Genomic DNA, 12,308 nt, shown 5'->3' on the forward strand with positions numbered 1-12,308 from the left:
TAAAACAGGGCAGAGTCTTCTGGATCTTGAAATTTTTCCATGAGTGGTTCTCTTGAAAGTGGGGAGAAGGACCTGAAAACCTGTAGGTCCCTGCCTGCCAAGAGAGGAGAGTTCTCTGTTGATTTTAAGCAATTCATTAACGATCAATAGAAAAGAAAACCTCTGGCCTGCTGCCTGACCTTGGGCTTCAGTTCCCTCATCTGTAAATGAAGACTGTGAGCCCCATGTGGGACAGGGACCGTATTCAACCTGATTAACTTGGATCTACCCCAGTGCTTACAGTGCCTGGCCCATAGTAAGAACTTAACAAATGTCATTTAAAAAATTAAAAAAAAAAACCTAAAAATCTTCAACAGACCATTAGAGACCCCAAGGCCAAACAGCTGCTGAACTGCGGGAACAGCTCAGTTAAACCAAAAACCACCGGGATTTTTAAAAAGCACTCAATTTCTTCAGTGATCAAATTCCTCCCCCCACTCCACCCTCCCACCCTTTGCTCCGTCCAAAAGGCCATCACCTCCAGCAGCAAACAAACCCTGCCGCTAACTGCGGAGTCAAACATAGGCATTAAACCCATCAGGGCTTAGAGTTGGAAAGAGATGACTTTTCCGTGCTCTGGGTTTGGGGTCTTTTAAAACGTCCTGCCTCCCGGCTGGAGGGGATTCTCCTCCCTCAATCCCAGTGAAGAAATCTGCAGGACTCTATTTCCGCTTCTTTAACGCCCCCTGAATTTCCCCTTCTTGCCTTAGGCTCCCTCCCCGAGCCCTTCTCCCTCCTTCCTCCTGGTGGGCCACTCTACCATCTGCGACCGTTCCCCTTTACCAGAGGCCGCTGGTGGGTCGGCATATATGTTTCTTTCCTTATTTTCTCAAGCTGGACGCTCCTCATTCTACCCTACCCGGGCCCACCGGCCCAAGCAGGAGGCCCAGCCGTGCTCCCTCACGGCACGGACAAGGCCCCGAGGAGGCTGGGAGCGGCACCGGGGGACCATAGCAGCAGCCTCGGCTGCACGCAACCCTTCTTGCATGAGTAGACTCGCAGCTACTTCACCTAGGTGATGCAATTTCACGGCAAAACAAAGAGAAGGAATCAACTGAACCCAAGTTAATGTTCCTCTGCAGGGTCTAAACAAGTTTACAGCTGCTACTCTTTGGAATAAACGCAGAAGCTTTACCAGAAACACCGAACCGGGAGCAAGTGGGCATTGCTCCTGACATTACTGGCAGCATTAAAAAAAGGGAGACCATACGGTAATCAATCAGTCGCATTTGTTGAGCGCTTACCGTGTGAAGACTGGGCACTTGGGAGAGAACAATATGGCAGAGTTGGCAAACGCATTCCCTACCTACAAAACGAGTTTACGGTCTAGAAGGGGAGAAGGACATAAAAACAAGTAAGTCGACTGCTGATATGATAATGAGGATGGTATTTGTTAAGCGCTTACTATGAGCCAAGCACTGATCTAAGCGCTGCATATGTACATAATACTGTGTGGCGAGGGAGGGGTGAAGAAAGGATGCGAATCCAAGTGCCAGGGCAATGCAGACGGGAGTGGGAGAAGGGGAAGTTCTCTTTGAGGGAGACGTGTCTTCAATAAGGCTTTGAGAGTGGGGAGGGTGATCGTCTGTCAGCTATAAAGAGGGAGGACGTTCCAGGCCAGAGGCAGGACGTGGCCAAGAGGTGGGCGGTGAGACAGACGAGATCGGGGTGCCGTAACCCGTTCCACGGCTGCGTTCTGTTTGTGAGCAGAACTGTTGGCTAATTTCTCGTCTGGCAGCCCAAGCTTTAGTTTGGTGGGAAATTCAAGACACAGCACTACTGGATGGTGTCTGTACGTAGCACACAGCTGCAGGCCGTCACATCAGCTGCCAAGAGGATCGAAACGCATCATTTGACTTCCTGACGGGAGACTTCATCAGATCTAGAGGTTGGTACTGCTGGCATAAATTCTATATTATATGTGAAGTTTCTCTTTGGGAGGTCCGCTTCCTTTTTCATGTTCTATATTTTTAGAAGTCAAGGCAAGGAGGAGAATGGGGCGATGACATCCAACTGAGCCATCTTTCAGAAATAATGTCCAGATGTGATTAGGCTACTACCAGACAAAAGACCCAAAGTAAAAAATAACATGAAGGTAATTATACCCCTATTTTTCAGGAGGCAGTGGGGTGGGAAATCACATTCCTCAGGTTCGTACTCCTGATTTATTTTCTGGGTCAACCCTCAATACTTTGGGACCACTTAATCTTGCACGCCAGAGCCTTAACTTCAAAGCCCTTCACCCCTTACGCATCTTCAACTGGACCGCAGGCGTGTCTAGGGTAGATCAGTGTCCCGGACACCTTGCAGCACCGGTTCTTTAATAACACAAACAGCCTCACCAGAAGAATCTGGAAATTTTTGGTATGATTCTATCTGAAAGACAAGATCAAAAACAGCCCCATTTTTCCAAACCAGCAGCAGTCTGCCCACTGAGTCATCCAGGTATAAAGCAGTCTACCACTTATGTCATATTCAAAGATTCAAATCTAAAATTAAGAAAAAAATCCCCTACCCAGTTTTCATTTAAGAAATCCAATTATTTTCAAACCATCAATAGGTTTGGAGTAGACAGACCCCATCCTTGCCCTCAAAGAGTATTTTCAATTAGTTGAGGAAGCACCCATAGCTTTGAGAGATGTAGATCAGGCCAGGGGGAGGTAAAAACCTGGTGGTTCCAGGCTCCTCCTGCTCACAAATAAATTATGTCTCTTTATACTTTTGGGGGGTTGCAGAAATTTCCTTTAATACCTCCATTCATAACCACCTTCAAGGTAAACAATTTTACTACATCACAGGCAAGTGAGTCAAGCCTCACTTTACCCCTGTTTCTTTCAATCAGACCCCATCTACAGATAATTCCAAAGAGATGCCACCAAAATTTGCAACTCAAGTAGGACACGACTGTTACTTCTTCACCCCTTCAGCTGCTCTGAATCCACGTTAAAGGGGCACTGAAAGGAAATCAAGAGTAGAATCATAGGTTAGGAGGACAGGAAGAGAAATAAGATGGGGAAATGAGAGAGTATTATGCCCCCCTGGAGAGGTGTGATTTGTGGAAGGGCTTTGAAGATGGGGAGAGCAATGATCTGCCAGAAGTGAGATGGGGGGGAAGTCACAGCACTAGAAGGGAGAATATGAGCAAGAGGTGGAAGGCAAGAGAGAGACCAGAGTCCCAGAGAGAAGTACGGTTTGGGCAGAGCGAAGCGGGCAGGCTGGACTGTAGTGAGATAAGCAAGAATAATAATAATAATGATGGCATTTGTTAAGCGCTTACTACGTGCAAAGCACTGTTCTAAGCCCTGGGGAGGATCGATGGGGGATGGGAGGTGCTGATTAGGTCTTAAAGCCAATGGTCAGGAGTTTCTGCTTCATGTGGACAAGAATGGGCGCCCATTAGAGGATTTTGATTGAGTTTCCAATCCAGCTCTCCCAGGAGATGTTCATATGTTCATTCTGGAATGAGTTTTAACTGTAATTCTCAGTTCTTGGTTTTCAAAACATTGTATATTCTCTCCTTATGCGCTAAAACCCCCCAATTCTGCCTCCCCCATTCCTTAGCCTAAACCACCCAGAGATTTTTCATCACTTGACTTTTTCAGAAAAGGGATTCCTGCTGAGGAGCAATTAATAACTTCTCTTCCAGAAGTTCAGACCTGAGATTTGGCCAGCTGTTGGTGGAATCCCAGGCCCGCGCTCGTTCCACTGGGCAACACTGCTTCTCGATACAGTTCACCAGAGTTGGGAGACAGGATTTTTGTTTGATTTTTTTTTACTGGTATTTGCTATGCACTTACAGGTTTATCAGGTTGGACACAGCCCCTGCCCCTCATGGGGCTCACAGTGCTAATCCCCATTTTACAGATGAGGCAACTGATGCACAGAGAAGCGAAGCAACTTGCTCAAGGTCACACAGAAGACAAACAGTAGACCTGGGATTAGTCCTTCTGACTTCCAGGCCCATGCTCTACCCACTAGGCCAAGCTGTTTCTCCGCGGTTCTCTGCCCATAACGGATTTTGTAAATCGGTCTACCTCTGGTATCTGCTGAATGCTTACTTTGTGCCCGGCACTGTATTAAGCAATTGGGAGGCTACAGTACGAGAAGCAGCGTGGCGCAGTGGAAAGAGCATGGGCTTTGGAGTCAGGGCTCATGAGTTCGAATCCCAGCTCTGCCACTTGTCGGCTGTGTGACTGTGGGCAAGTCACTTAACTTCTCTGTGCCTCAGTTCCCTCATCTGTAAAATGGGAATTAAGACTGAGCCCCACGTGGGACAACCTGATTCCCCTGTGTTTACCCCAGCGCTTAGAACAGTGCTCTGCACATAGTAAGCGCTTAACAAATACCAACATTATTATTATTATTACAGTATAAGAGAGATGGTAGACACGATCCCTGTCCTCAAGGAGTTCCATCAGCTCGCCCCTTCTTATCTTCTCTCCCACTACAAGCCGGCCCAAACCCTTTGCTACTCTTATGCCAACCTACTCACTGTACCTGGATCTTGCCTAACTCGCCACCAACCCTTGCTCAGGTCCTGCCTCCTGCCGGGAACTCCCTCCCCCTTCGTACACAACCACTCTCCCCATTTCAAAACCCTCCTGAAATCATGTCTCCTCCAGCCTTCCTTGACTAACCTCTCTCCTCCCCATCCTTCCTATCCTCCTTCCCTTTTGTGTCGCCTAAGACCTTGCGTCTATGCTCCTATGCACTTTGATACTCACCCCTCAGAACTTATTTTCATAGCCGTATGCTGTTTCCCCTAATGTACTTTAATGTCAGTTTCCCCCTCTAAACTGTAAGCTTTCTTTTTAAAGGTACTTGCTAAGCAATTACTCTGCGTCATGTACTGTTTTAAACCCTGGGGTGGAGACAAGATATTCACGCCATATTAAGTGCTTATCCCACTTGGGACTCACAGTCTAAACTGGAGGCGAAACAGATGTTGAATCTCCATTTTGCAGTTGAGGAAACTGAGGCACAGAGAAGTGATTTCCCCAAGGTTACACAGGAGGAGCGGGAATTAGAACCCAGGTCCTCCGGCTCCCAGGCCCGTGCTTATCCACTAGTCCACACTGCTTTCTTGAGGGCAGGGATCACGTCTACCAACTCTGTTGCACCGTACTCTTCCAGTCACTTAGTTCAGTGCTCTGCGCAAGGTGAAGTGCTCTATAAATACCAATTGAAGGAGGAGGTCTAGCCGACGCATAAAAAGGCAGCATTAGGGTGTCAACTTTCCCAACCCAACATCTGAGGAAGTTGCTGCAAAAGAATCAGGAAGAACTATGGGATCCCCGAGACAGGTGATGTGCACATGGAAATCTTTTAAAGGTACACTGCTTCTTAATGTCACAAGATTTATGGTATCGTAACTTTTTGACAGTTGTACAAATAATAAACCACAAACAGCATAAACAAGAGGAATTCCACAAGTTCACGAAAACACACCTCTGGTTTGAATAACACGTATACCCGCACCGTTATAAAGTCATACCTAGGTTATTAACATTTAAAAAATAACTAACCATATGCTTTTAGAACCAATTTTATTGATTAATAGCTACTACTGTTAAAAGATGGGTGCTCCCCTATGTAGACTTAAACCCAGTGCCTGTCACAAAATGAAGGGAAATGAACTAGAGCTATATTTTACCACTACACTGCAGCAGATTATATATAAATGGCCAAGAGACATTAAAAAAAGGTTACTTTTAGTCACTCAATAAACCTACCTTGATTCACCATGCCAGTGTCCAAAGAAAAACAAAAAAGCAGCATTCAGTTTCCCCAAGAAAGGCAATAGGATTAGTTTAATTATGACTTAATCAAGGTGATACTAATTTTCCTAGACAAGAAAAGAAACACAAACCTTCCTCAGAGAGCAGTTTATTTCACATGCCTGAACTTCCGACAAATCACCATAAAACCTCACCCAGAAACTCAACAGACAAGTGAATAATGAAAAATCCTTATGCGTCCTTGCTATGGTGAAGCAGAATACACATAACTGGCATATCTCGCTCCTGGTACATTATGGTACTCGAACTAAATTGTGAAATTTCAACAGCTCTAAAGATAATTTATACACAATGTCATCAAGTAACTTGGGTTTATCAGACCTTTGCTAAGTTGGAAAATATTTCCTTATCCTGTTCTACTTAAAATTCTGAATTACTCCTTGAGGGCAGGGATCATGTCTGGCAACTCTATTGTACTCTCCTAAACATTCAGTACAGTGCTCTGCACAGGGTAAGTGCTCAAATACAATTGACTGATCTTCCAAATAGTACTTGAGTCGGTAACCATGGGCTGAAAAGGAAAACTAAGCCTTCAAAATATGAGAAAACACACAACCTCCCCCACCCACCCCCCCCAAAAAAGGATTAAATGTGACTAAAAATAATAACTGGAATAACAAAAAATATGTTCTGTGAATGAAAGTAAACTGAAAGTTAAAAAAATATATATCTGTTGGGGAGACAGCGCATAAACTAGTGGAAAGAGACCGAGACTGGGAGTCAGGAGACATGGGTTTGCCTGCTGGACAAGTCACTTCAGTAATCAGGGCCTCAGTTTCTCATCTGTAAAATGGGGGAAAATTAGCCTTCCCTTTTAGACTCTCTCAATCCGTGGTATTTATTTAGTGCCTACTCTGTTCGGAGCTCTCTACTAAGCACTTGGGAGAGCACAATACAAGAGAGTTGGTAGGCATGATCCCTGCCCTCAAGGAGCTTACAGACTAGAGGGGGAGATAGACATTAAAATAAATTTTATGTACACAAAATGCAGATATCAAGGACTTAACAGGTACAGATCCAAGTGAAAGGGTGGCTCGGAAGGAAGAGGAAGTAGGAGAAATGAGGGCTTAGTTGGGAAGGGTCCTTGGAAGAGAGGCGATTTTAGCAACGTTTTGTAAGTGGAGTGGTGGATTTTCAAAACTGTTCTCCTTCCCTCGTAGGCTGAGGCCCACGTGGAAAAAGAATTGTGTACGATCCACAGAGTTGCATCTTCCCCAGTACTTGGCACAGTGCTCATCCCAGGGTAAGTGCTTATTATTGTTTTAATAGTTGTGGTACTTGTTAAGTGATTACTATGTGTCAAGAACTGTTCTAAGCACTAGGGTAGATACATGTTAATCCAGTTGGACACAGTCCCTGTCCCACAGAGGGCTCAAGTCTACGTAGGGTGGAAATAGGTCTTTAGATCCCGATCTTTCAGACGAAGAAACAGAGGCAGTGAAGTTAAGTGACTTGCCCAAGGTCACCCAGCAGTCAAGTGGCAGAGCCGGGATTTAAACCCAAGTCCTCTAAATCCCAGGCCTAATAATAATAATAATTATTATGGTACTTAAGTACTGCCTATGTGCCAAGCACTGTTCTAAGCACTGGGGTAGATGCGAGCTAAACAGGTTGGACACAGTCCCTGTCCCATATGGGGCTCACAGTCCTAATCCCCATTTTACAGATGAAGTAACTGAGGCCCAGACACGTTATGTGTCTTTCTCCAGGTCACACAGCAGACACGTGGTGGAGTCAGGATCAGTGGAAAAAGCATGGGCTTTGGAGTCAGGGCTCATGAGTTCGAATCCCAGCTCTGCCACTTGTCGGCTGTGTGACTGTGGGCAAGTCACTTAACTTCTCTGTGCCTCAGTTCCCTCATCTGTAAAATGGGGATTAAGACTGTGAGCCCCATGGGGGACAACCTGATTCCCTTATGTCTACCCCAGCGCTTAGAACAGTGCTCGGCACACAGTAAGCGCTTAACAAATACCAACATTATTATTATTAACTTAGGGCCTTCAGACTCCCAGGCCTGTGCTCTTTCATTCATTTATTCATTCATTCAGTCATCTTTATTGAGCGCTTACTGTGTGCACAGCACTGTACTAAGAGCTTGGGAAAGTACAATACAACAGTAAACTGGGACATTCCCTGCCCACAATGAACTTACAGTCTGGGAGGGGTGGAGAGGAAGGCAGACAGGCAACAATACAGATATATAAAATTACAGAATTGTACGTTAAGTGATGTGGGGCTGAGAAGGGGGAAGAGCAAAGGGAGCGAGTCAGGGAGATGCAGAAGGGAGTGGGAGATGAGGAGAAGTGGGGCATAGTCTGGGAAATGGAGGTGCCTTCAATAAGGCTTTGAAGGTGGGGACGGTGACCGTCTGTCGGATTTGAGGAGGGCGTTCCAGGCCAGAGGCAGGACCTGAGCTAGAGGTCGGCAGCAAGACAGGAGAGATCGAGGCACAGCGAGAAGGTTGGCACTAGAAAAGCGAAATGAGCCAGCTGGGTTGTAGAAGGAGAGAGGTGAGGTTGGAAGGGGGCGAGGTGTTGGAGTGCTTTAAAGTCATTCATTCATTCAATACGATTTATTGAGCGCTTACTAGGTGCAGAGCACTGGACTAAGCGCTTGGCCTGTACAATCCGGCAACAGGTAGAGACAATCCCTGCCCACTGACCGGTTTACAGTCTAATCTGGGGGAGACAGACGGACAAAAACAAGACAACTTCAGCTCGATAAATAGAATCAAGGGGATGGACACCTCGTTAACAAAATAAATAGGGTAATAAAACTATATACAAAGTCAAAGTTTTTGTTTGATAGGGAAGTGAATGGGCAACCACTGGAGTTTGTTGAGGGCGGGGTGGGGGGGATACGTCGTCGTGAACGTTTTTGTGGAAAAACGATCCGGGGAGCAGAGTGAAGTAGGGACTGGAGTGGGGAAGAGACAGGAGGCCGGGAGATCTGCAAGGAGGCTGATGCAGTCATCTAAGCAGGATAGGATGAGTAATTGTATCAACGTGGTAGCAATGGCACAGGAGAGGAAAGGGCGGAGTTTAGCGACGTTATGAAATGGGACCGATAGGATTCGGTGACGGATCGAATGTGCAGGCTGAATGAGAGAGAGGAGTCAGAGATAACGCCAAGGGTTTATGAGACAGGAAGGAGGGTGGTGCCACGCTGTTCCTTTTAATAAACACCATCGTTATTATTATTATGGTCTGCTGCCACTTGTCTGCTTTGTGACCTTGGGCTGGCAAGTCACTTAACTTCTCTGTGCCTCAGTTATCTCGTCTGTAAAATGGGGGATTAAGATTGTGAGTCCGAGGCGGGACACGGACTGCGTCTGACCGGATTTAACTTGTATCTACCCCAGTGCTTAGTACGGAGCCCGGAACACAGTAAGCGCTTAACAAAAGACGTAAAAACAGGTAGTGAAGATGTGTACCGAAGGCCGAAATCTTCCTTGGAGCGTCAAAGTAATGGCTTCTTTACGCCAATTAACTATCTCGGCTTCACAGCACCAGCGCGGCAACCCCAGAGTGTGCCTGAAACACTCTGAAACAATATTTACTTCAATCATTACTGAGTGCTTACTGTGTGCAAAGCACTATACTAAGCAATGGCATATCTTGATTGATACTTTCCAGAAATTGCTGTACAATGGGCCTAAAGCACGTGACGCACTGGTGGGAGCTGCTCACCTAAAAGATGACAAGTTAAAACGGGTTTCTTGAGCTGGGAAGTGTCTCTCTAGTTTTATACGAGAAAAAATAATCTACCGAAGGGGAGGGGAAAAAATGGACAGGTCCACAGATTAATATGCCATCCTCTCTTTAAGCACAGCGGTTCGAGGCAAATCTTCCAGGAGCATAGGTCTATTTCTAGAACCGAAGGGTCACCGAACCAAAATCTACATTGATGATTTAAGACGTGAATCAAATTTCCGCCATCGGTGCCGTGGTGTGACAACCAACGGGTCTGTTTTCTAATGAGAGCCCGAAATAATCTCTCCACTTCTCCTCGGTTAAAAGGCAGAAAAGAGGATGGACACTGCAGGCGTCAAAGTCCGCGGATGCCGAAGTCCGCGGATGCCGGTGGCCCGCCGTGTTTCCTCATTCCCCACTGTCAACCTTAAGGAAGTCGGCAGAAAATCGGACTGGCCGTAGAGAGTCCCTGGAAAGGTGACCGTTATGAAATGGGGATTTTGTATCTCGTGCGAAATTCGAGAAAGAAACGGAGACAGGGCAGGGCCCCTCGGATTCCATTCAACGCCAGCAAGAAATCTTGCCTGAGGAATCGGCATTTATATTCAGAAAGCCACTTGCTGTCTGTCTCCCCCTTTGAGACTGTGAGCCCGTTGTTGGGCAGGGATGGTCTCCATCTGTTGCCCAATTGTACGATCCAAGCGCTTAGCACAGCGCTCTGCACACAGGAAGCGCTCAATAAATAGACTGAATGAATACATAACTCTCTCTTAAATGCATTTTCAATACCAATGCGATGAGTCCCCACCCTCAAGAGGCAGCCCCGCGAGGTGGGCACACCTTTATTTTTCCCCACCGGGATTTTTCTCCCAGCCTTGGGTGCCGGGGTCACAAACACACTCCTAATTGGAAAACTGAGAAGCAGCGCGGCTCAGTGGAAAGAGCCCGGGCTTGACAGTCCGGGGTCCTGGGTTCTAATCCCGGCTCCGCCACTTGTCTGCTGCGTGACCTTGGGCAAGTCCCTTCACTTCTCTGGGTCTCAGTGACCTCGTCTACAAAAACGGGGTTGAAAAAATACGGGCCCCACATGGGGCAATCTGATGACCCTCTATCTCTCCCAGCGCTTAGAAGAGTGCTCGGCACACAGTAAGCGCTTAATAAATACCATCGTTATTATTTAGACCGTGAGCCCGTCGTGGGGCAGGGATGGTCTCTATCTGTATATTTTTATTACCCTATTTATTGCTGTTAATGAGGTGTACATCCCCTTGATTCTATTTATCGTGATTAAGCTGTCTTGTTTTTGTCCATCTGTTTCCCCCGATTAGACTGTAAACCCATCATTGGGCAGGGATTGTCTCTACCTTTTGCCCAACTGTCCATTCCAAGCGCTTAGTCCAGTGTTCTGCACCTAGTAAGTGCTCAATAAATACTACTGAATTAATGAATGAATGTTGCCCAACTGTCCATTCCAAGCGCTTAGTCCAGTGCTCTGCACCTCGTAAGCGCTCAATAAATATTGAATGAATGAATGTTGCCCAATCGTCCATCCCAAGCGCTTAGTATAGTGCTCTGCCCCTAGTAAGCTTGATTCTATTTATTTGCTATTGTTTTAATGAGATGTTCTTCCCCTTGATTCTGTTTATTGCCATTGTTCTTGTCTGTCTGCCTCCCCCGATTAGACTGTAAGTCCGTTAAAGGGCAGGGACTGTCTCTGTTACCGATCTGTCCATTCCAAGCGCTTAGTACAGTGCTCTGCACCTAGTAAGTGCTCAATAAATACTACTGAATGAATAGTAAGCGCTCAATAAATACTATTGAATGAATGTTGCCCAACTGTCCCTTCCAAGCGCTTAGTCCAGTGCTCTGCACCTAGTCAGTGCTCAACAAATACTAAATTAATGAATGAATGTTGCCCAATTGTCCATTCCAAGCGCTTAGTCCAGGGTTCTGCACCTAGTCAGTGCTCAATAAATACTATTGAATGAATGAATGCTGCCCAATTGTCCATTCCAAGCACTTAGTCCAGTGTTCTGCACCTAGTGAGCGCTCAATAAATACTACTAAATTAATGAATGAATGTTGCCCAATTGTCCATTCCAAGCGCTTAGTCCAGTGTTCTGCACCTAGTCAGCGCTCAATAAATACTATTGAATGAATGAATGCTGCCCAATTGTCCATTCCAAGCACTTAGTCCAGTGTTCTGCACCTAGTCAGCGCTCAATAAATACTATTGAATGAATGAATGCTGCCCAATTGTCCATTGCAAGCGCTTAGTCCAGTGTTCTGCACCTAGTCAGCGCTCAATAAATACTATTGAATGAATGAATGCTGCCCAATTGTCCATTCCAAGCGCTTAGTCCAGTGTTCTGCACCTAGTCAGCGCTCAATAAATACTACTGAATGAATGTTGCTTAATTGTCCATTCCAAGCGCTTAGTCCTAAGAAGCGCTCAATCAATACGGTGGAATGAGGGAATGAATGTTGCCCAACTGTCCATTGCAAGCGCTTAGTCCAGTGCTTTGCCCCTAGTAAGCGCTCAATAAATACTACTGGATGAATGAATGTTGCTCAATTGCCCATTCCAAGCGCTTAGTCCAGTGCTCTGCCCCAGTAAGCGCTCAATAAATACTACTGGATGAATGAATGTTGCCAAATTGTCCATTCTAAGCACTTAGTCCAGTGTTCTGCCCCAGTAAACGCTCAATAAATACTACTGGATGAATGAATGTTGCCAAATTGTCCATTCCAAGCGCTTAGTCCAGTGTTCTGCCCCAGT

General features: G+C 46.1%; 1 protein-coding gene and 1 long non-coding RNA gene across 3 annotated transcripts in view; one reads left to right on the top strand and one right to left on the bottom strand.

The window, feature by feature from the left end:
• The window catches only part of RAB6A (RAB6A, member RAS oncogene family), a 42,202-nt gene that overhangs the window by 28,808 nt on the left and 1,086 nt on the right, over nucleotides 1–12,308 (bottom strand). The window lies entirely within an intron of this gene.
• Nucleotides 1,673–7,102, top strand: LOC114805901. The gene is made up of 3 exons (XR_003754003.2): nucleotides 1,673–1,927; nucleotides 2,014–2,134; nucleotides 6,998–7,102. It is a non-coding gene; the product is annotated as an uncharacterized LOC114805901 (long non-coding RNA).

The sequence above is a fragment of the Ornithorhynchus anatinus genome, chromosome 20 (assembly GCF_004115215.2).
Source record: "Ornithorhynchus anatinus isolate Pmale09 chromosome 20, mOrnAna1.pri.v4, whole genome shotgun sequence".
Taxonomy (NCBI): Eukaryota; Metazoa; Chordata; class Mammalia; order Monotremata; family Ornithorhynchidae; genus Ornithorhynchus; species Ornithorhynchus anatinus.